The 24,818-nt window shown below is 45.1% G+C and overlaps 1 protein-coding gene across 1 annotated transcript in view; it reads left to right on the top strand.

The window, feature by feature from the left end:
* Positions 1–15,188: 15,188 nt before the first annotated feature.
* Positions 15,189–24,818, top strand: part of LOC147736989 (uncharacterized) — a 412,373-nt gene continuing 402,743 nt past the window's right edge. The window contains exon 1 of the mRNA XM_086955943.1: positions 15,189–15,241. The gene's annotated coding sequence lies outside the window, so the exon portion shown is untranslated. The remainder of the gene's footprint in view (positions 15,242–24,818) is intronic.

Genomic DNA, 24,818 nt, shown 5'->3' on the forward strand with positions numbered 1-24,818 from the left:
GCAGTTCACCCACTGAAACAACCTCCTTGAATGTGCTCACTGCTGTTGGTCAAAGAAGGAGGAAGGAATGAATGGGGTTTCCTTGACGTGTGGGCTGTGGGTCTACAGTGGAGGCCCTGCTTTTAACCAGGGGACGTGATTGTTGGTTTGAGTAACTCTGGGAGGTTTGGGGGCCATACAGTACACTTCTCTTAATTTACACATGACTTTATTCATTCACGGTCTGACTGTGTTAGATCTTTTTCTTTAGGATTTTCATTTTTGGTTGATTAATATATGTTTGATTTTGTGTTCGATTGATGACTACAAATGCTTTTTTAAACATCGAGGTATTGGTGTATCAATTAAATTTGAATTAATAAAGTCATGTGTAAATTAAGATAAGTGCTCCTGATAGATAATGTTCTGTTTGCCCTTAGAAGAGTTGTGGATCCATGCTCTTTGGGTACGAACCCTTGCGCTGCTCCCTTCATTCGCCCCCCCCTGCAGCCCTGATGTTCGGGAAGGGCATTCCCATCCACCCCTGGCTGTATTCATCAATTGCCCTGGTTTACTAGTTATAGAAAAGGGGTATAGCTGTAGGGCCAAAAAACATTGCGATACCCAATGGTTATTGTCCCTGTTCTGGGACAACCAAGTCGAGAGGCATGAGTTATTATCGCCTAAAGGTGATGCCCTAGCGGATCATGTTGAAACTCTTCCATCGTCTATGGTATAGCCAACACTCCTCTTCAGTGGGTGCATCTGCGTATCATGAACCAATTGTTTTCGATTAACATATAACACTGGGTGTTCCTCATCCCCAAACTCATAAAGAAGGCTGCTCCAGCCCAGTCCATGTTCATTTGTCTTAAAAACAGAAGTTGTTCTTACAGTAGATCTGCTGCTGATGCTGCCTTTAAGGTGACTGATCCCTGCTCCTGCCCTAGAAAACCTTACAGGGAGGGCTTTTAAAGGAAGCTGTAAGTGGATCCAAGATGGTTGAAAACTGTAGGACAAACCTATAATATCCCATCAAGCACAGGAAGCTGCAGAACGATTTCATGTTAAACTCGAGGTTGGAGCTTTGCTTCCATCTGTTTGGATCCGAGCTCTGCCTAGAGGGGGGGGGGGGGCTCTGCCTGGGCGGGGCTCTGCCTCGGGGGCGGGGGGGGCTCTGCCTGAGGAGGGGGGGAGCTCTGCCTCGGGGGGGGGGGGCTCTGCCTCGGGGTGGGAGGGGGGTCTCTGCCGCGGGGGGGCTCTGCCTCCTTTCCTGGGGGGAGGGGGGCTCTGCCTCGGGGGCGGGGGGGCTCTGCCTCGTTTCCTGAGGGGGCTCTGCCTGGGGGGGGGAGCTCTGCCTCGTTTGGGGGGGCGGGCTCCGCCTCGGGGGGGGGGCTCTGCCTGGGGGGGGGGCTCTGGTTGTTGGTCGAACTCGAGCACAATATATTGGGGCGCTTTTCATGAGGCCCGGTCACTTCTCACCCGGTCACCTTCACTCGTTCCAGCCCCGGGCGAGGGAGTGATTCGCCCAGAGTCACGACGGCAGCTCGGGCCGCTACGCCACATCGTGCTGGGTTTGTGTCTCTCACGTGAAGTGCAGGGTGTGGATTTCTGGTGAGAAAGTCTTTCTACCTTTTGAGTGTTTTATGCTCATTTAAGTTAAAATACTCGGTTTTATCGTCCGGCGACCAGGACAGTCTGCGCATGTGGGGAGGAGCGGTGTCCAGCCACTTCCGGTGTCTCGCCAGTCTGCGCATGTGCGGAGGAGCGGTGTCCAGCCACTTCCGGTGTCTCGCCAGTCTGCGCATGTGCGGAGGAGCGGTGTCCACCACTTCCGGTCGCTTAGCAGTCTGCACATGTGCGGAGCAGCCGTGTCTACCAACTTCCGGTCTCTTAGCAGTCTGCGCATGTGCATAAGAGCGGTGTCCAGCCGCTTCCGGTCTCTTAGCAGTCTGCGCATGTGATGAAGAGCTGTCCCTAGCCACTTCCGGTATCTTTGGAGTCTGCGCATGTGCGGAGGAGCCGAGTCCAACAATGCATTGCGAATTTACTTTGTGAGATTAAGAAGGGCGTCAGGGTCAGCAACGGCAGAGTCAGCATCAGATGTTCCGGACTTCACTTCCAGTCAATTGTTGTGCACGGCCCAGTCAAGGTAAAACTTGTGTTCCGGGTCAGGGGAGACAGAGTCAGTACAAGCAGCAGATGCTGATACCTTCCGGCTTCTTTCTGTGTTCAGCTGACTGCAGAGGCGGAAGGACCCTCCCAGTGTCTGTGCAGCTAGCTTCAGCCCCCCCTCAGACTCCAAACCTGCACCCCTCAGACCCAGATCTGCCCCTGTCCCCCCCCCAAGACTCCGACCTGCCCCCTCAGACCCCTGATTTGCCCCTGCCCCCAGATTTCCCCAGCTTCTGCCCCCCCTCAGACTCGAAACCTGCCCCCCTCAGACCCAGATCTGCCCCTGCCCCCTCTCCTCCTCAGACCCCAGATCTATCCCTGCCCCCCCCCCCCCCCCCACCTCCAGGAGGAGAGAGCCTGCTATATAAAAATCTGTGTACACTGTGCTTCTTTTTACTGTTCTCTGGGGAATCCTGCATGTTACTTTGCATTTCACTGCACACAAAGGTATTTAACGCTTAATCTTTAAATTTAAGGGATATTTACAGCGAAAGAGGAAATCTTTGCACAGGGCACTGCTTTTACCACACTATAAGAAACCTCTGTGCAATGTACTGCTTTCTACCACACTATGAGAAATCTTTGCACACTGTACTACTTTTACTACACTATGAGGACTATGTTCACAATGGACTGCTTTGTACTGCACTACAGGGGGGCATGCACAGTGAAAATGTGTACACTGCACTGTTGTTTACTGCACTAGGAGAGATGCATTATCACTGCACTGCTTTATACTGCACTGTGAGAAATCTTTGCCACCACACTTCTTTACCTGCACATTTGAGGTAAATTTACATTCTCATTGTTGCTGATTTTTTTTATACCATGGGAGGTTAGACTCACACACCCATCGACTCACAGGTCGCGCGAGGGTCTGGCCAGAAAGAGGCACTTCCGCCTTCTACTCTGACAAGGAGAGGGTCCACTTCTCCTGCTTTGCCGCGGTCAGCAGGTCCTTTCTTCCTCTTCTTCCCTCTCTCTGTCTCTGTCTCGCTCTTCCTCACTTGCTGAATGAAAGTGTGACTTCATGACATGGCTCTTACCCTCTCCTCTCTTTTCCTTAATTTGTTCCCCTGTGAAAGGGATCCAAAAGAGAAAGAAACACTTTTGCTGGAATTGTCGTCTAGTTCTCAAATTTTTCTATTCCAAAGTGCAGCCTCGCGATGAAGAGAAAAAAATGTTCAAAATAAGAAAAATATCAAAGTAAAGCAAAACAGAGGGGTCGCAAAGTGGCAAGATTGGTTTTATTCACACCTAAACACATTAGCGCCACTTCACGGAGTTTGATAGTGAAACAGTACTTTAGTTTTCTCGTCTTTCTGTTGTTGCGTGGAGTGGAAACGTTCAATGCAATCCTTATCGGCTGTTTTCCTTATTTTTGTTTATGAAATGTGTACCGCAGCTCTGTGTACAGGGATGTGGTCTTTTTAAATCATACTGCTTACGTTTTATAAGGATATATGCAATGACCACTGAACGGGTCTCTTCCGGGCCCTGTAGTCATGTCCTTTGCTTTTCTGGCAACGCACTCTTTGATTTCTAAATAGCGAGTGTAAAAGTGTTGAGGCAACCATGTTTTACTGTTTATATTTCACATACGTTACTTAATCTTGCATTCCCTATAAGTGTTTGCTTTTCTAGGATGTTATTACTTGTTTTTCTTTCAGGTAGCATATTACTCTTGTCTGTTGCATAATTTGAAATGTGTCACATCCAGGTGTTTATAGCGGGGCACAATTGGGTTGTAGCTGAAGGCACTGCAAGTTTTTCTCAGTGGGGCAGTGTGGTGTTCAGTGGGGGTGAGGGTTTGGCTCTATGGCCAGAGATGCTGAATTTGGAACTGGGGAACCAGGTTCAGCTTTCATTCCCAGACCATCAGACCATTCTCCAGAGGGAGCATATTCCCATGCTAGACCTTAGGAGGCCCAGCTGGACCTTTGAAGCCCTGGTGTCTTGGCACCAGGAGGTGGACCTTATCAGTGGCAGGTGTGGGTTAACCATAAAGGTTACCACAATCCATTCTGAAGTTCACCTCCAGTCTTGCAGGCAGGCCTACGAAGTAGCACACCCTATAGCGACAGTAACTTTGGCACTGAGGTCTAAGGACCCTTGACGCCAGTACACCTCACCCATTGGTGCCTCCATGGGCCTTGTTTCAGCAGTAGTAGTGCAACACGTCAAAAATGGACATTGCAGGATTTGCTCCAACACCAAGCTAAGTTCGCAAACTTCACGGTCCATCTGCTGGGTACATCAAATGCTCTCTTTTCTACTTAGTTCAAGGAGACCCCGGAAACCAGGGCCTGTATTCAGCACAGCTGTGTGGCAATAAAGCCTATAACTCTTTCTAGATCATTAATTCATTTATTCTATTGTTTTTAACTATTTCAATTCATCATCAAAACATCATAATGTAAAGTGCATTAAAATAAAATTATATCTAATATTTCATAATGTGCAAAACATACGTATTTCATAACAGTGTTAAAACTATATGCAGATATATTCAATAAACAAAAGTAAAAAGAGAAACCCAATGCATTTCGGGTTCACACTGAACCCTTCATCAGGGGTTATAAGAAATTGGAGATGTTTTGCAAGTCTTCAAGGGAGTGTGGTTCTGGCATCTACAACAAAATTCACAATGTATACAAATTAGAAATTTAGAAATTGTAAATCACGTCATCTACATGCAATCACCTTTTAAAAGCGGTCTCAAGGTTTGCATTCTCCGTAATATCAAATCTATAGATATCCAAAAGTTGTAAAAGCCTTATGTGTGATAAGAAAACCACTAGAGAGTATATTCCCAATTAAAAGAACAAGAATGTTTACTGTATACCAAGGAGGGCTCGGCAGACTTGGTAGGGTGTGAGAGAATATAGGAAAGCGAACAGTGGAGGGATTGAGAAAAGAATGGGTTGGTAAGGGAGTGCGAGAGGTAGGCGGAGTTGCCTGAGGAAGGAGGAGGGAAAGTAGTCAGAAAGGAGAGCAGGGAATTAATTTCCCCAATATTTAGTGAGAAAGTGTATTTTAAGGTCTCTTTTGAATCTGGTGAGACCTAATAGCTATGCCAGTACCTGTTAATACATGTAAGTTACCCCTAAGGTAGGCCCTGGATAGCCCCAAGAGCATGGCGCAGTATTAAAAAAGTTGGGCATGTACTTTTATGTTTTACGTGTCTTGGTAGTGAAACGCACTTACATTTGTTTTTTACTACAGCGCAGCCTGTCATCCCATAGGATAACATTGGAGTTGCCGTGTTACATTTTAGAAGTGTAATTTCCTAATGGTAAGAGATGTTTGGTTTAAGTTTGGTGTCCCTGGAATCCTGAATTAAAATCTTAACTCATGTTGATGTCGAATTTTAAATTACAATTCTGAAAATGCCACTTATAGAAAGTTACCTTACAAAATAATGGGGTTGCCCCATGTCCATCAGAACCAGGTTATTTAATTATATTGGCTACAATGTGTTCAGTTGGGTGTTGCAATTGCTTTGTGTGAAAAGTTAGTTCTAGAATATGTCACCAATGTATGCAGATCTATATGTGGCCTGGAAAATTAAGGAAACAAAATGCACAACGCAGATAGAGTGTGACCCTATCTGGGATGTGGAAATATTTTACAAATCTAGTTGTCCAAGGGACAATAAGCTACAGAAATCTACTAGCACTGCACATAAATCAATTTGCTTGGCCTACTTCATAAATCAATTATACGGTCTTCCAAAAAAATGTACCCCTTATGTGTAGTGCAGACTATTACAATATTGACTTTACACAGTGAAGCTTTCGCTTGAGGAAAAAAATTCTATAAAATGACATGGTGTCCACCGTACTGGAAAATCAGTATCATATATTTACACAGTGTACATTTTGCATAAGGTATTGCAAAGCAATAAAATACAGTAACAAGCATTTCAAACCAAAGCTGGAATTTACAAAACATCTGTGATCCAGCCGTAAATCAGAAATGGACATAAATGTTTGCGTGTATCTCAAGTACAGCTCTGTTTTCTCCGGCAATGTGAAGGTTAGCTTTTCTAATAGATCAGGCAAGAGCAGGGGTGTGAGGAATCCTTTCTTAGGAGACAGTTCTGAAGATTTCATTTCAACTTACAGCAAAGTATCATCTCACAAGGTGTGCAGGGTTCTCATTTGAATGACTGTGACATTGCAACACATAATGGCCATATAGAAAATTCATTGCTGTACACAAGACTGACCTCACTGTGAGGCAAGCGGAGGGGTAGACAGGTTTATGACTGAGGTATTGCAGTCTTACCAGCAGTCCCAAACAAAACTTACAGTGATACTTGGTGATGAGTTTATAGGATCGTCAACAAACAAGTCCTAATTTTTTTTACAGAGGCACAAAAAGGGCGATAAAACTACCCAAAGGAGAGTGCTACGTGAGAGCCGTGGAGGGCTTGATTAGATCCCAGAGCCATTTCCATTGCCTGTGCTAGCGAGGCAACTGATATGAGAACAAGCTGTGTAGCAATGCTCAAATATGAAATGGCAATACTCGTGATTAGCTGGTATCAGGGCTAAGGAAGGGAAACTCTTATCAATCTTTTCTCTTCCAGCGGCTTTTGTTGTTCCTTGGTACAAACTGTAAGGAATTCTGTGTATGGAAATGTGTTTATATGGTTATGACTTCGTCAGAAGCGGTCGCTCCCTACTGCCTCTGCTCACTCTACCTACTCTACCTTGGGTATCGTTAGCGCTGCTCTGCTGACATCAATAGCGCTTTACTGTGCCTGCATTAACTGATTTGATTTCATTACTTCAAAGCGCCTATATTGTTTGCCTGCACTGTTTCTTCGACTTTAATTGCCTGTGCTCGCTCGCATTGCCGATCGCTTTGTTTTCTTATTACCTGCTGCTGTGACCCTTTGCATAGTGTGCTCCGCTCCTCAGGCGCCTCGACCAACTCATTACATTTAAGCAATTCCCCCAACCCGGTCGGCGCTTCAGTTCCAGCCGCCATTATTGTTGTTGTTGTGCCCGGAGCCCGCCCCCTCCACCACGCACCCGCCTCCCAGCTGCTCCTCCCTCCCATTAAGAGGCTAGGCTTCCCCCCTGCCCTCCGAAGCACTGTGACCGTCCTGACTTCGTCAGAAGCGGTCGCTCCCTACTGCCTCTGCTCACTCTACCTACTCTACCTTGGGTATCGTTAGCGCTGCTCTGCTGACATCAATAGCGCTTTACTGTGCCTGCATTAACTGATTTGATTTCATTACTTCAAAGCGCCTATATTGTTTGCCTGCACTGTTTCTACGACTTTAATTGCCTGTGCTCGCTCGCATTGCCGATCGCTTTGTTTTCTTATTACCTGCTGCTGTGACCCTTTGCATAGTGTGCTCCACTCCTCAGGCGCCTCGACCAACTCATTACATTTAGGCAATTCCCCCAACACGGTCGGCGCTTCAGTTCCAGGCGCCATTATTGTTGTTGTTGTGCCCGGAGCCCGCCCCCTCCACCACGCACCCGCCTCCCAGCTGCTCCTCCCTCGCCCCTCCCCACCCACTTATGACAGATGCTTTTGCGCGCAGCGTTCACGTGCAGCGGTCGTGCCCCATTGGTGCCAAAGGTAAGCCCGTCTGCGCCTGGACCGCACCCAGCGCCAGACCCCCTGGCCCCCGTACCACCCACCCCACCCGCTTTACATACGAAGCCTCCACCCTCTTAGCCCTAAACCCCGGTCGACTTCCCAACTGCGCCCAAGCCGCTCCTGGACACACCCATGGACCCTTCACATGCAACTCCTGCAAGTATGACGGCACCAAGACCAACTCCTCATCCACTAACACCAAACAGAGATCTGACACCAACCACCTAAAATGCATCCTGCTCAACGCGCGCTCGGTCCACAGACACGCCATTGACCTTTGGAATCTACTAGACACCATCTCTCTGGACGTCGCCTTCCTAACAGAAACATGGATGAACGCCTCCTCAGCCCCAGACATCACCATTGCCATCCCGGAAGGCTACAAGATCATCCGAAAAGACCGCACCCACCAAACTGGAGAAGGCATCGCTATCGTCCATAAGAATTCCATCCGCATCTCAACCAGCTCAGACGTCAACCTCGTTAGCGCCGAAAACCTTCACTTCCAGATCCACACCGACCCCAAGACCACACTCAGAGGGGAAACATCACTTACAACACAACTTTTACAACGACATACCTTTACAACGCAACTTTTACAACGCAAAAACTTTTACAACGCATGTATTTACAACAAATGTTTTTACAACGCAGGTACCTTTACAACGCATACCATTACAACGTAAGTATTGGTAAGTATATAATTATATTTTAAATGTTATATGTTTGGGGTAAAGGGGTATTTTTAGGGTTCAGGGTCAGTTTTGGGTTTTTGGGTAAAGGGGTATTTTTGGAGTTCAGGGTCAGTTTTTAGTTTTTGGGTAAAGGGGTATTTTTAGGGTTCAGGGTCAGTTTTTAGTTTTTGGGTAAAGGGGTATTTTTGGGGTTCAGGGTCAGTTTTTAGTTTTTGGGTAAAGGGTTATTTTTAGGGTTCAGGGTCAGTTTTTAGTTTTTGGGTAAAGGGGTATTTTTGGGGTTCAGGGTCAGTTTTGGGTTTTGGGGGTACAGGGTAAAAATAAATTAAAATTAAATTTAAATTAAATTATATTAAATTATATTTTTTTTAATTAATTTACGATTATAAAATTAATATATATTTACCAATACTTACGTTGTAATGGTATGCGTTGTAAAGGTACCTGCGTTGTAAAAACATTCGTTGTAAATACATGCGTTGTAAAAGTTTTTGCTTTGTAAAAAATGCGTTGTAAAAGCATGTGTTGTAATAACATGCGTTGTATCAACATAGATCCCACTCAGAGGCACCCTCCTCTACAGGCCACCAGGACCCCGTGCACAATTCAGTGAAGACATCACTGACTTTATCACCCCACACGCCCTCCCCTCCGAGGACTACATTCTATTGGGAGACCTCAATTTTCACCTGGAAAAGAACAACGACAACAACACCACCACTCTTCTGGACAATCTCGCCAACCTCGGACTCAAACAACTTGTCAATACCCCCACTCACTACGCAGGTCACACACTCAACCCTATCTTCACCTCCAGCAAACATATCTCCTTCAGTCACACCACAGTTCTCCATTGGACGGACCACAGCTGCATTCACTTTATCTACAAAAAGACCACAACCCACAACCATCCTCAATCTACTCTGCAAAAAAACTGGAACAAAATCACCATCAACCAGATCTCCTCATCGCTTCTTCAAAACCCCCCTGCCCACTCATCGAACCCCAACCAAGCAGCCATTAACCTCACTCAATGGCTAACCAACAGCGCCGACAACCTAGCACCATTGAAAAAACGTCAAATCAAACTAGGCAGCAAAAACGCCCCCTGGTTCAATGATGATCTTAAGAAATCCAAGAAACTCTGTCGCTCCCATGAGAAGGCCTGGAAAAAAGACCCAAATACCAGCACCAGGGACGCCTTCAAAAACGCCACCCGCATACACCACCAACTTATCCGGACCGCCAAGAAAGCCGCATTCAAAGACCGACTAGACAACAACGTCCACAACAGCAAGGAATTATTCAACATCGTCAAAGAGTTCACCAACCCCACTGCCAACTCCAACGACATCACTCCCTCTCAAACCCTTTGCGACTCCCTAGCTTCGTTCTTCCACGACAAAATCGCAGACATCCACAAGCTTCGACAACCTACCCGGAGACCAACCCACCCAACCTTCTGCCGTACCTTCACCCCCCTTGAACATCCTTAATAACTGGAACCCAATCTCCACTGAGGATACCATCCGCCTGATGAACTCCATCCACTCAGGATCCCCCACAGACCCATGCCCTCACCACATCTTCAACAAAGCAGATTCCATCATAGCACCACACCTCCGAGACGTCATCAACTGCTCCCTCAACTCCGCCACCTTCCCGGAAAGCTGGAAACACGCCAAACTCAACGCCCTTCTGAAAAAACCCACAGCTGACCCCACCGAACTCAAAAACTACCGCCCCATCTCGCTCCTTCCATTCCCGGCCAAAGTCATCGAGAAAGCTGTCAACAACCAGCTTGCCGCCTTCCTCGAAACCAACAAATCCCTCGACTCCTCACAATCCGGCTTCCGAGCCAAACACAGTACTGAGACCGCACTCATCGCAGCAACAGACGACATTCGAACTCTTCTGGACAACGGAGACACAGTCGCCCTCATCCTCCTCGACCTCTCCGCAGCCTTCGACACAGTCTGTCATAGCACCCTGTTACAACGCCTCAAAAACATCGGAATCCACGCCAACACAACTTCAACATCATCTCCTACGCTGATGACACTCAACTGATCCTCTCATTCACCAAAGACCCTAACTCCACCAAAACCAACCTACATGAAGGAATGAAAGAAGTAGCCGAGTGGATGAAGCACAGCCGTCTGAAAGTGAATTCAGACAAAACAGAAGTCCTTATCTTAGGTACCTCCCCCTCCGCCTGGGACGACTCTTGGTGGCCAGAGGCCCTTGGAAAAGCACCCATCCCGACGGACCAAGCACGGAACCTGGGCGTCATCCTGGACTCCTCACTCTCGATGACCAGACAAGTCAACGCCGTCTCATCATCTTGCTTCAATATTCTTCGCATGCTCAAAAAAACATTTCGCTGGATCCCCACCGAAACTAGAAAAACGGTCACCCACGCACTGGTTACAAGCCGCCTGGACTACGGAAACACCCTATACGCCGGTACCACCACAAAACTTCAGAAAAAACTCCAACGCATCCAGAACGCATCAGCCAGACTCATCCTAGACATCCCGCGTAAAGACCACATTTCTGATCACCTGAAAAACCTCCACTGGCTCCCCGTCAATAAGAGGGTAACATTCCGCCTCCTAACCCACGCACACAAAGCACTTTACGAACTTTACCCGAATGCCTCAACACACGACTTTCCTTCTACACCCCCTCCCGCCAGCTACGCTCTTCCAACCAAGCCCTTGCCGCTGTACCTCGCATCAACAAAACCACCATGGGAGGAAGATCCTTCTCCTACCTGGCGCCTAAAACCTGGAACTCACTTCCCATTCACCTTCGCCTCACTGAGAACCACCTAGCATTCAGAAAGCAACTTAAAACCTGGATATGCTACAAGTAATTCCCCACCCTTCTTCAAGCGCCTTGAGACCCTCTGGGTATGTAGCGCGCTATATAAATTATTTGACTTGACTTGACATGATACACCGCTGGATGAATCCTGTGTTATCAGTATGAACAAGGTATGAGAAACGAAGGCAGTGCCATCAAAACGGTTGTGGTTGGAGCCGCGAGGTTTCACCGCTAATACTTACCACAGAGCTGTGATAGAATTAGACTTCGGCAGCAGCTTCACCACAATGGGCCATATGCATGAACACATTTTCCCATAGACACAGAATGGGCAAAACCCTTTGATGCATCTGGCCAATGATTCCATCTTGAGAGGCCAGCATTTGTCATAATAGTCGTCCTTCAGTGAGGGCCGTCTGCTTTGTAAGAAAATACAGATCACTGCCCAGAGTGTGTCCTGAACCATACATGTCAGACAAAAACCAAAGATTCCTGCTATCAGAACATCAAATGTTTACCTATTACGGTTTAGAGTATGGTTTGGCCCAATTACTGCTCACTTATGGTGCAGAGGAGGAGAGGCCTGTCCAGGGGTGCAGAGGAGCAGAGGCCTGTCCAGGGGTGCAGAGGAGCAGAGGCCTGTCCTTCTGGCTCTTCCACTCTACTTCTTCCTTTCTGCTGTACTTCATTTTATGCCGTTCTTACTCCCTCTCTATCTTCAAGCATGAGTGGAAATCGCTGTACCAGAAAAGCACACCATTACTAATTTGATTTTTGGACTGTGTACCCCCCTGGACTTCTTCTGGCACTTTGATTCATACTAACTGGGTCACTCTCATGGACTTCTTTACTTTTGTCCTGCCCGCCATTTTGCTGCTGTTCTTGACCGCTTTTCTCTCGACCCTGACCCGCCATCTTGTCCATTCCCTCGTCCTTTAACCCTTTGTCCCTCGTTTCCTCTTTGACGATCCTCTGATTTGCCTTTTCTCCATTCCCTTGTATCCCTCCCACCCTCCCTTGGTGCTGTGACTACGTCCCCCCTCCTTAATGGATTTCTGCTCTCCTGGTTTTTTGGGTCTAGACCTGAGAAAATCTACTATTTGTATATTTATGTATATAGAGATAACTCTAACCTCTAGTATATGTAGTAGACCTGTACTCTCTACCATTCCTATGTGACTCTTTGAGTAAATCCATTCGTATCCCTTCCCTATGTATATAGAGATAACTCTAACCACTAGTATATGCAGTAGACCTTTCTACTCTCTACCATTCATATGTGACTCTTAGAGTATATCCATTTGTATCCCTTCCCTATGTATATAGAGATAACTCTAATCACTAGTATATGCTGTCGACCGTTGTGCTCTACCATTCCTATGTGACTCTTAGAGTATATCCATTCATATCCCTTCCTTATGTATATAGAGATAACTCTAACCACTAGTATATGCAGTAGACCTTTCTACTCTCTACCATTCCTATGTGACTCTTAGAGTATATCCATGTGTATCCCTTCCCTATGTATATAGAGATAACTCTAATCACGAGTATATGCAGTAGACCTTTGTACTCTCTACCATTCCTATGTGACTCTTAGAGTATATCCATGTGTATCCCTTCCCTATGTATATAGAGATAACTCTAATCACGAGTATATGCAGTAGACCTTTGTACTCTCTACCATTCCTATGTGACTCTTAGAGTATATCCACTCGTATCCCTTCCCTATGTATATAGAGATAACTCTAATCACTAGTATATGCAGTAGACCTTTCTACTCTCTACCATTCCTATGTGACTCTTAGAGTATATCCATGTGTATCCCTTCCCTATGTATATAGAGATAACTCTAATCACGAGTATATGCAGTAGACCTTTGTACTCTCTACCATTCCTATGTGACTCTTAGAGTATATCCATGTGTATCCCTTCCCTATGTATATAGAGATAACTCTAATCACGAGTATATGCAGTAGACCTTTCTACTCTCTACCATTCCTATGTGACTCTTAGAGTATATCCATGTGTATCCCTTCCCTATGTATATAGAGATAACTCTAATCACTAGTATATGCAGTAGACCTTTGTACTCTCTACCATTCCTATGTGACTCTTAGAGTATATCCATGTGTATCCCTTCCCTATGTATATAGAGATAACTCTAATCACTAGTATATGCAGTAGACCTTTGTACTCTCTACCATTCCTATGTGACTCTTAGAGTATATCCATTTGTATCCCTTCCCTATGTATATAGAGATAACTCTAATCACTAGTATATGCAGTAGACCTTTCTACTCTCTACCATTCCTATGTGACTCTTAGAGTATATCCATGTGTATCCCTTCCCTATGTATATAGAGATAACTCTAATCACTAGTATATGCAGTAGACCTTTTGTAGTCTCTACCATTCCTATGTGACTCTTAGAGTATATCCATTCGTATCCCTTCCCTATGTATATAGAGATAACTCTAATCACTAGTATATGCAGTAGACCTTTCTACTCTCTACCATTCCTATGTGACTCTTAGAGTATATCCATTCGTATCCCTTCCCTATGTATATAGAGATAACTCTAATCACTAGTAAATGCAGTAGACCTTTCTACTCTCTACCATTCCTATGTGACTCTTAGAGTATATCCATGTGTATCCCTTCCCTATGTATATAGAGATAACTCTAATCACTAGTATGTGCAGTAGACCTTTGTAGTCTCTACCATTCCTATGTGACTCTTAGAGTTTATCTATTTGTATCCCTTCCCTGTGTATATAGAGATAACTCTAATCACTAGTATGTGTAGTAGACCTTTTGTAGTCTCTACCATTCCTATGTGACTCTTAGAGTATATCCATTCGTATCCCATCCCTATGTATATAGAGGTAACTCTAACCACTAGTATATGTAGTAGACCTGTACACTCCACCATTCCTGTGTGACTCTTAGAGTTTATCCATTTGTATCCCTTCCCTATGTATATAGAGATAACTCTACTCACTAGTGTGTGCAGTAGACCTTTGTACTCTCTACCATTCCTACGTGACTCTTTGAGTAAATCCATTCGTATCCCTTCCCTATGTATATAGAGATAACTCTAATCACTAGTATATGCAGTAGACCTTTGTACTCTCTACCATTCCTATGTGACTCTTGGAGTATATCCATTTGTATCTCTTCCTTGAGTGACTTGCAACTTGTACGTTTGCAGCTTTTTCTGTGTTCATCTCTTCCGTGTGTGACTCTACATCTTGCACAGTTGCAATTTTTTTCTGTGTGTATCTTTTACGTACCTCATGTAATTGCAAGTCCTTATGTATCGCTACTGGTTCTTATGTAAAGCGCTTTGACACCTTCGGGTATATAAAATCGCATTAAATAAATAAATATATATATATATATATATATATATGTGCTTACCCAGAGTGCCTATGGCATTTGCTCTTCTTCTATTCTTTAACCCCTCCCATGCTCGTGACGGAACAGTTCCGTCACGAGCCTCGGGTGGGCTGTGCTGGTGACGGAGCAGTTCCGTCACGGCCCGCTCGCCGCGCCTGCACTGACGTTCTAAAGAGCGGGCAGGACCGTGATGGAACCGTTCCGTCACAAGCACAGCTCACCCGAGGGCCGTGACGGAGCGGTTCCGTCACGAGTACCGGAGCGCCGCGCGGCCCCGCCTCCCCCTTAGCGCTGCGGCGGAATAGCCGCCGCAGCGAAGGGGCTAATATAAGTACTTTATTCTTTGGTAACCTGCATTATAAACAACATTTTAGCACCCTTTAACTCTGTGAGTTAATTTATTCTTTTTCACTCATTCGTTCATTCACTCTCTGCCTTACTTTCTTATCTGAATTCTTCTTACTTCTCCCTTAGGAACCTTCTGGAGCCTCCGCTGTCAACCAAGCAACGAAGAAATCAGGAACTGAAGTATTCAATGGGTAAGTATTAATTCTTCTCTTTATATTTCTTTTTTCCTATTTACTTTAAATTGGTATTTCTCTCTAGTTCTAAATTACCGAACTAACTAACCGACGCACTCGAATCTGTGCCTAAGCCTGGCATAAAACTGCACTATTTCAATCAGACCAGACTACAGAAAGAACATGACTAATCTCTGAAAATCAGTTGGTGAAGTGCCTCGGTTCTAAAATCAACCGACGCACTTCACAGCTAGTCTAGACCTCGCGCCTGTGCCCAGGAGCGCAGGACTAGGCCGGCAACTTGCACCGCTGTCCTCCCTGTTGGTAGAACAGGGGAGAATGCCCGTTTCCACGCTATAATCACCCGCGACCTTTAGCGAGTGGGTTATCCTTGCAATGCCGGTTCATTGGCAGATACTGCGGAACAAAGAAGAGCTTTGATTCCTTTTTCCTGCACCCTGACACCTGTCCAGGGGGTGCAGAAGAGGTGAGGCCTGTACTGTGCTTAGGAGGTGAGACCTGTTCAGGGGGTGCAGAGGAGTTAAGGCCTGTCCTGGGCTGGAGGTGCAGTGGCGGTGCAGCCTATCCAGGAGGGGTGCGGACAAGGTGAGGCCTGTCAAGGGGGTGCAGTGGCGGTGCAGCCTATCCAGGAGGGGTGCAGAGGAGGTGAGGTCTGTCCAGGGTGTGCAGAGGAGTTGAGGCCTGTCCAGGGGGGTGCAGAGGAGGTGAGGTGTGTACAGGGAGTGCATTTGAAGGGATGCAGAGCATGTGAGGCTTGTCCAGGGGGTGAAGATGAAGTGAGGCCTGTCCAGGGTTGCAGAGGAGACAAATCCTGTCCAGGGATGCAGAGGAGCTGAGGCCTGTCCAGGGGAATACAGAAGAGGTGAAGCCTGTCCTGCGCGGGTAGGAGGAGTGGCCTGTCTTGTCCTAGTGGGGTGATTCAAAGGAGGTGAGTCCTGTACTGTGCTGTTATGAAACCTGCCATGTTGGGTTAGGAGGAGAGGCCTGTCCTGGCTTGTCCTCTGGGTAGGAGGAGTGTGTAATGCCTCAGCCGCTGCTCTCACTACCCAGAGATACTCCTTTTCAGACATATAATTTTATTTTAAGAGCTCATAATCCGAGTTTTTGAAAAGTACCCAGAGTTATTATTTAGCCCCAGGTGGCTCATGACAAAGGCACACATCTCCTCCAAGCATGGAGTTTATTTTTTAAACCACTGTCTTTAGTGAAGTAACGGATACTACAACCCCCAGAATGCACTTATGTATTATATGAAAGTACAGGCATGAATATTCGGGGGATCACTCTACAGAAATATTTGGTACCTCTCTGGGCATCGTGGCAGAGAAGAATAGAACAGTTAATGTGCAAGGACTTTCATTCTCAACCTCTTTCTGCAGATTGTGAGTCCAGTGAGATCAGAGATAACGTGGATCTCTCTCAAGGAGATTTCACACAGACAGGGAGAAATACAATGAAAAACTGGGGGTGCAAGTCCACCGCCCCAGGCTCTGGTGTCCTTGGATCACTGTGCTGGCCCGTGCCTGGTCCTGCAAGAGAGGAAGGACCGGGTGTTTAGTCTGACCTCACAAAGGGAGCGAGAGCTGACTCAGTATCCTGGTCCACTAGGCCCCCAGCTCAGCATCCTGGTCCACCAGCCCCCCGGCTCAGCATCCTGGTCATCAACATACTTCGGCTAATGTCCTGGTCCTCACCAGGCTCCGGGTCACATCCTGGTCCTCACCAGGCTCCGGGTCACATCCTGGTCCACCAGGCGCCGGCTCACGTCCTGGTCCTCACAAGGCTCTGGCTCGCATCCTGGTCTACCAGGCCCTGGCTCACATCCTGGTCCCAACCAGGCCAAGTCAGAGAGGGAGATCAACTGGTTTTTGGCCACAATGCCACCTCAAACAGGAAGCAGACATCTGCAAATCAGCTTTAGACTCCTTCCAATAGGAGCATTCCAGCCTGAAGAGCCAATCCAGATCCTTTCTGAACCGGAACAGAAGCAACCCAAGACTGGTTTCAGCCTATCTGGGCCTCGAGTGTAGGGTGCAACTTTATTCCAGAGGTGTAGCGAGCACGGGACCCATATCTGGGCCCTGACTGCAGGCTGCAGCTTGATTCCAGCGGTGCAGCAAGCACGGGACCACGTCTGAGCCCTGACTGTAGGGTGTGGCTTGATTCCAGCGGTGCAGCGAGCAAGGGACCCGCATCTGGGCCCTGACTCTAGGGTGCAGCTTGGTTTCAGCGCTGCAGCGAGCACGGTACCCGCATCTGGGCCCTGACTCTAGGGTGCAGCTTGGTTTCAGCGCTGCAGCGAGCACGGTACCCACATCTATGCACACCTGCCGTATTTAGGAATAAGGGAAATGATGGGTGGAATGTTTGAGTTCATCGCAGGCTCTGGTAATTACTCTGCGACACATCCTTGCCCAACCTTCTTGTTCTTGCTGTCCGTCGCACCTCAACGTGCAGCCATTCATAGCGTTTCACCCAACATTACTTCCAGATGTCTGCTCCAGTAGTCACAGCAGTTCTAACTCTAAGGATCGGCCTGTCTCTCTTCTCCTGATGTTCACCAAAGTAACTGAGGCCAGGGTGAACAAGCAGCTCACCAAATACCTTGAGTCCCACCCACTTCTGCACAAAGTCCATCCAGGGCTCCCACAGAGCTCTCTGCAGAGACCGTGCTGGCTAAAGCCACGTGGGATATTGGAGACTGTAGCAGGGATCCTGTTCTCCCACAGAGCTCTCTGCAGAGACCGTGCTGGCTGAAGCCACGTGGGATATTGGAGACATTATGTAAGGGGGTGGGGAGGTGGGGCTCTGATCTGATTAGATCTGGCTGCAGCCTTTGACACCATCCCCCACTCCACTTTACTACAGATATTGGGGATGGTTGGTCTTAGGGGAAAGTGCCTGCTTGGTTATTATCCTCTTTGTAAGATCTGACCCAAGGGTGGCATCAGCTAACTTCAGCTCCTGAGACGATCACCACAGGAGCCACCCTGGGACTTGTTTTGAGCCACAATCTTTTCAATCTTTACTTGGCCCGCCTGATCAAGTCATTCGACATCACCTCTACTCGAATATACACAAAGCATTAGATTAGAATTAAATACAGATAAAATGCCCAGTAATTTCAGGAGCTGCCACCAGGAAGTTGATGATTGGATGAGCTCAAATCCCTGACGCTGAAGAGTGAAAAAAACGGAAATAGTGGTATTTGGGTCTGGAGCCTCACGGCACAAGGGTGGTGGCCAGTGTTGTTGGGATCTCTGTCCACCCATTCCATCTGGTCATTAACCTGGGAGTTTGGGTGGATTTGCATCTGTCCTTAAAAGGATACTTTAAAATCACCTGCTCTATAGGCTTCTGACTGCTGAAAGTTATCAGAAAAATACTTCCGTTCATCCCTGCTTCATCTAGGAAGGACCTGGTTCTGATTCTATCGAGAAGGAATTTCTGCATCTCTTTATACGTATCGCCTTCATAGATTGCTGCTGCTACAAAAACAGCAGCCGGGTTGGTTCTGAGGATAAAAAAATCAACGTTGATCTCCAACAAACTGGTCAAATTGCACCGGCTTCCTGTCCTGAAAAGATGTCAATTTAAAGCACTTTATGTCATAAACACTCTACAATCAGGGGTTCATTCTTATTTGTCCTTTCTTTTTCCCTGGCATCAGCTTGCCGAGTGGTGAGATCCCACCATGCTTTTCTGCGTAAAGTCTCTAAGTTTAGGAAAATCAGAATAGATGGCTGCTCTCTGCCTGTGGTGCTCCGTCCATCACCACCCCTTTTTGTACCATTTCTAACATGGCATCTCTGATACACTGTGCAACCTTGAGCGTGTGTGCGCCTGTTGGGTTAGATTTGTCCACTCACAGATTAAGATGGGTATTCAGATCTCCTCCCCAGAGGATCGCCGAATCAGGCCATACGCGCATCACATTAAACATTTGTAAAAAAAGCGTTGGGTTGTCCACTACAGGATCATACACATTCACCACAGTCACTAGTGCCATCCCCAGCTTGCCCTGCGCCATGGCCCAGAGGCCCTCAGTGTCTGTACAAGTGAGTATAGGCTGAAAAGGCACTCCCTTTTTAATTAGAATAAGAACAAGAATAAGAACGCCTCTAGAATAAGTAGAGTATGATGAGGCCAAACAAAAAGCCGCCCATTGGCCTCAGCTTGTTTGCTCAAGTGAGTCTCCTGCAAGAGAGCGATCTTCACAGTCTGTCTATCCAACTGTGCCAACACCTGCCTAATCTTCATGGGTGTGTTCAGTCCGTGAATATTCTAAGTTATGCATTTGTACCTTTCACCCATTATTTTTAAAGCGTTGAATTGTATGTAACGCACACTCACAGTGACATACATCCTAAATACAGTTGTGTAGTGTAGTTCCTATATTCCCAATAGGCTCTGCGCATTGGAATAATATAAACAGCAGTGTAGACGTAGGACTGAGTTCAATTAGGTCTCTACTGACTATATTAGACTTAATTAGTTTTGCCAGCTAGCTCAGAGGTCACTAGAAACTTTCTCGAATGAATAGGGAGGGGTTAACTTCCCTGGTACAGACAAGAAGGGATTAGCTTCTGACAACCGCATAAAAATTACAACTTTGCTCCCTCAGAATAAGAGTGTATCTCTAGAGTTGTGTGAAACAATAGATAGGTATTTTACTCAGTCAATCGTGAATACTTAGTTTCACCAGAGTGCAGAGAAATAGAGAGATGGGCGTTTTCAATAAAAGGTGTTATTTATTGAGCAGTCTTCTTTCTCATGCAAGAGAAGTGAGTTGCCACAATTGCAATACTTATCATTAAGTAAAGTGCGTACAGTAAAAGTAGTATTATGAAATAATACTGTAAAAGCATTGATATGGTTTCTTAGCCATATGATGCTTTAAAATAGATAAAATATATACATACATAAAAATATTGACTAACGTACTCAACTGGTGCTTCTAAATACACCCATCCCGGTGTACCTGACCTAAGCCTAATACGTGGGAAGGAGTAAGTAAGAAGCAGTTTAAGTTAAGTTGGTTTTTGCCAAGAATCTGAATCAAGAATTCTCTCATGGGTTTAGTCAGCTCCGTACCTGGGTAATAGAATGTAGGAGGTCTTGTATCTCTCTCTCAGGACTCGATATCCCAGCAACCCGCAAGGGTGACTGGAAACACCGGAGCTGGATTTCTTGGCAGGAGAAAAGACAGCGTCTCTCTCAGTGCGTCAAATGGGAGGATCAGCTTCCTTCGGCTTAGCACCAGCTGGGCTTCCGGGCAAGTAGATAGCCGCTCTGCTCCAAACCACTATGTGTTTGCTTAAGGCAACGTTGGTATATTTATACCTGAAAGGTGCCGGGTTTAACAAGGTTGGACTAGAACTAACAGTTCTTTCTGGACTCCAGGAGTTCTTGTTCAAATCAATACAAAAGCAGGGGGATTTTCCGGGCTGTTGGAGGCTTGGTTTGTTTAAAGAACGCGTTGTACTTTCTAGGAGTCTAGGGTAGTAGCCTTGCCGTATTTGGACTGCATGGACTATTACTAAATATGGATATGATTCTTATGCCTTTTTAAGGATATTGTTTGTTATAACCACATAAGGGCATAAATCGGGAATATCGAATTAGGGTCCTAGATAGAAACACAACACGCACTCCACGTACTAATGTCCATCATTACTAAAAACGAAGCAATAGTAAACATATAACGATGCATGTGTGTTTTCCAACCCACCCCAAAATACATATTTCGCATTTGAAATGGTATATGGTAAATGCACGAAAAATGAGTATTGTTACTGTACGCTTTTCAAGCAGTGTTATCATTCAGTTAAAATGCATATATATATCAGTTGAATGAATTGCGAGAATTACACATGAAATGACTCTGTATACAGAAAAGAAGGTCAAGACCATTCCATCACATATTTATACATAAATGCTGTACATGTGCTAGAGGCTGAGGTAAAATATTGTCTCTAGTATCCTAAAAATAGAAGCTCTGTTCTCTAAGAATAGTTCTACTTTAAGCAGAGTACCATGTGCCAGAAAAAGGGTAATATTTTGGAAGTGAAAAAAAATAATTTCGCTTTCAGGGGAAAAAATAGTTCCAAATGTTTTCAGTAGCTTTGTTTATCAAAACTGAAGGCCGAATTCAGAGTTCAGGGAACGCTGTGTGCTCATTGTTTTTAAAAGTTATTCTCGTTGTTCATGGGAGAACATCCTATCAGACAGGCTCGCAAAAAATTGGTCTACAGCATCAGGTGAAAGTTCGACCAAGTTCGAAAATGCTGAAATTGTGCATATGTGAGAATGATTGCTATCATCGATGTTTGGATCAGCAATGCTCACAGAAGGTTGTACCTGTTTGGTGCTGCTTTCCTCTCGTACTTCACCGCCACCTACTCGTAGTGGTGAAGTCTCAACGAATGCCGTCATCAGAATAGGTAGCCGCTGGGGACAACACGTTGCATGAGTCGTTACCGGACCTAGCAAAGTATCGATATCCATTGGTACTGCTGATGGTAGTGTAAGACAGACGTCCAAAACGCATTCTTCTCCGCATAGCAGACATCGAAGCACAGGTAAGATGCAATCTTGCCAGATTGGTCTGAATGAAAGAAACCATGTTGCACTCAGATGTCTTAGCCGGGCTATTCCGAGGACTTTAGTGATTTGGTCTCTGTACCTTATTGCTAGGATCGTTTCTTCCATCGTTGCTAGAGTCTTGTCTATGGCTTGGCTTGCCATATCAGAGCAGAAGGATCAAAAATAAAATTCCTGCTACGAGTCCCAAAATAAGAGGCAGGCCGCCAAATATCAAATGGACAAAATTCGGGAAAATGCCCAGAACTGTTTCAAAGGGTGCTAACAGTCCTGAAAAAATTGTCTTAAATACATGTGCGATGCCACTGGTATAAGATATGTTTAAGATTTGACTTAACATTTCTACGAAATGCACGGGGCAATTTGTTGATAATAGGGAATGTATCTCTGCCGCTGTCCTTTGAACTTGCAGATCATACGTTTCTTTGGATGATGTTAAAGGCACATTTGTCTGTAAAAGAATAGATTTCATTCTGCTTGAAGTATCAATTTGAATAGAAGAGATATTCAAAGAAGGCCATAACGCAGCCTCCATGTCTGGATTGCTGTGCGGATACAATACTTGCATACAGCAAATGACCCTGGAAGTAACGCTTACGAGATGGGGTTTTCCTGGCACCATTCCACAACACTGTGGTCACTTATTAGAACGTAGCTGCCGTTGGATAGCTGTCTGAAAAATGGCTCTATCTGTTTTGCAGGAGTGCCATGCAGGTGACATGAAAGGTTATTTGAAGACCCTTCGCAGGCTCCATGCAAGTTAATACCTTGACACAGAAGTGTACCGCTTAGTGATTTTCTTACAATTGTTACCACTAAGGAATACCTCCTTTTTCCCTTCACTATAACATTTGTGTGTATAAGGTAAATCCCAGGTTGATTTGATGTATCCTTTACCCAACTTTTCATACTGGCCTGCAGGTATATACTCTTGGCAATATTTAAACTGGAAAGTTGTTATCGGAATTGTAATTATTCTGTGTATTATCCATTCAATAACAGGTCTCTCTGACATTGTCAATGGTAATCTCTCAAGTTTTTCAATGCTCAGAATCGTATAGTCTGCTCCTTTTTGTGCCAAACTGATTTGTTTATCAGTAAGGTTAAAGATACCGAATAATGACGTTATATTGATTAGACGCCATGGTACGTAGCCTGAACGCAGGTTTTGCAACGTCCAGCCAAGCTGTACAATAGAACACATTTGGGACTGACCATGTTGTAACATTAGCAAGTCCCGCTGTATTATATCAATAGCAGATGATACAATGCTGTCTAGTGAACATATTCTGGAGGACAGAGTCGTTAACCCATTGTCCACTACAGAAAGTGATTTTTGCAAATGTATACGATCAATTTCTCGTATTTTTTCTGCTGTTTCAATTTGCATTACTTTCCAAGCTTCGTTGTATGCAGCGTATATACCGGCCGCTATGAAACGTTTTTGACGCTGTTTGCGAGGTCTCTGTATGAAATCTAGCAAGTCAGCACCGTCTTTAAGTAAAGTCAAGTGTTGCTTAATTTCAGCCAGTGTGGATTTCTGTAGCCATTCAAGGCATAGTTTCCCTACAGTGTATGTTGTAACTATCCCTGGATGTTGTCTCTGGGAGTATCTTGGGTCTGGCCTGGTCAGTTTGAACCCCTGTGTTTTGTTCAGGAATCTATCTTGACAGTTATTTGTGTCTGTGGGCCAGATCAACCATTTTTTCCAATCAGGATTTGTTCTGTTTTGGTGTAAAATATGGGATACGTCTATCTCTACATCTGTAGTGCTATTACTATCAGGTATGGGCTTCGGAATAGACGGTTTATTTAAGTCTTTTATCTTAGCTAGGCCAAGACAAGTAGTCTGTTGAATGGTGTCATTCAAAAATAATATTTGCTCTGGGATCATGCAGGCTCTAAATAATGCTTCTAAACCTTGTACCTGCCAGTCTTTTGAACCCCCGATGGTTTTTGTTTTAATGTTATTTTTCCAAAATTCAAAACCAAATGTAGACATTTTGACATAAAATTTTTCTGAGTAAACCAATTTAGTATTTGTCAACATTGTTTTCATTCCTGTCTTATTTAACATTTTAAAATAAAACGTTTCTAGATCACTCTTGTTAAACCCTGAGAAGTATGGAAATTTCTCATAAAATGTTTTCGAGCTGCCTTTTGGCAGAGTTGGACAATGTTCCCATTGGTTATAAGTTAAAACTTTTCTAGGCTGAGCAGTTTTATGCAAATAGTGATCACCAAAATGGTTATAACAATATAACTCTTCATAATTCGATGAACCCTGCAAATAATCATGTTCTGTGAATTTAGCTGACATTACTAAATCTGACATCATAGTATTAATATTTTCAAAGTCCCAATCATCAGAGAAAGTACTTGGTGTCACAAAGTCACTTAATGAAACCTTAAACTGGTGTGGATATTTCAAGAGCTCAATCGGGCCATAGATTTCATAATCCGTTCTGTCCCATGCTACCCCACCGGGTATTGGATTGGCTGTGATGTTCACTGATGACAGTTCTCTTTTCACTGATGACAGTTCTCTTTTCTCGATGTGAGAGGATGTGTGAGGCTTTAGGACCAAGTTGATGTTCTGACTTGCTGTATCCATTGTACTATATTTTCCATCAATGAATTTTCCCAAACATAGAACCATGATGAGCCAAAGCAGGAGGAAAAGTACACCTAACACAATCCAAAATTCAATCCATGGTGAAATCAGATATGTTTCTTTTAGTTGGTGAAAAAGTTCAATTACTTTGTCTTTGAAAGTTTTTGTTGCTGGCGTTTCTTCATGCTCACTTGGATCTTCAGAAAAGTCATTGAAATTGATGAAGTAGCCAGATGCAGTTCTGTCAATTGTTGGAATTGCTTCCGGATTTTCATTTGCTTTTGCATTTTTCTTTGTTTCATTACCATAGTCTGAGGCTACATTGTTGTAGACAGGTGTTTCTTGACGAACTGTTGC

Source organism: Lissotriton vulgaris, chromosome 1_1 (assembly GCF_964263255.1).
Source record: "Lissotriton vulgaris chromosome 1_1, aLisVul1.2, whole genome shotgun sequence".
NCBI lineage: Eukaryota > Metazoa > Chordata > Amphibia > Caudata > Salamandridae > Lissotriton > Lissotriton vulgaris.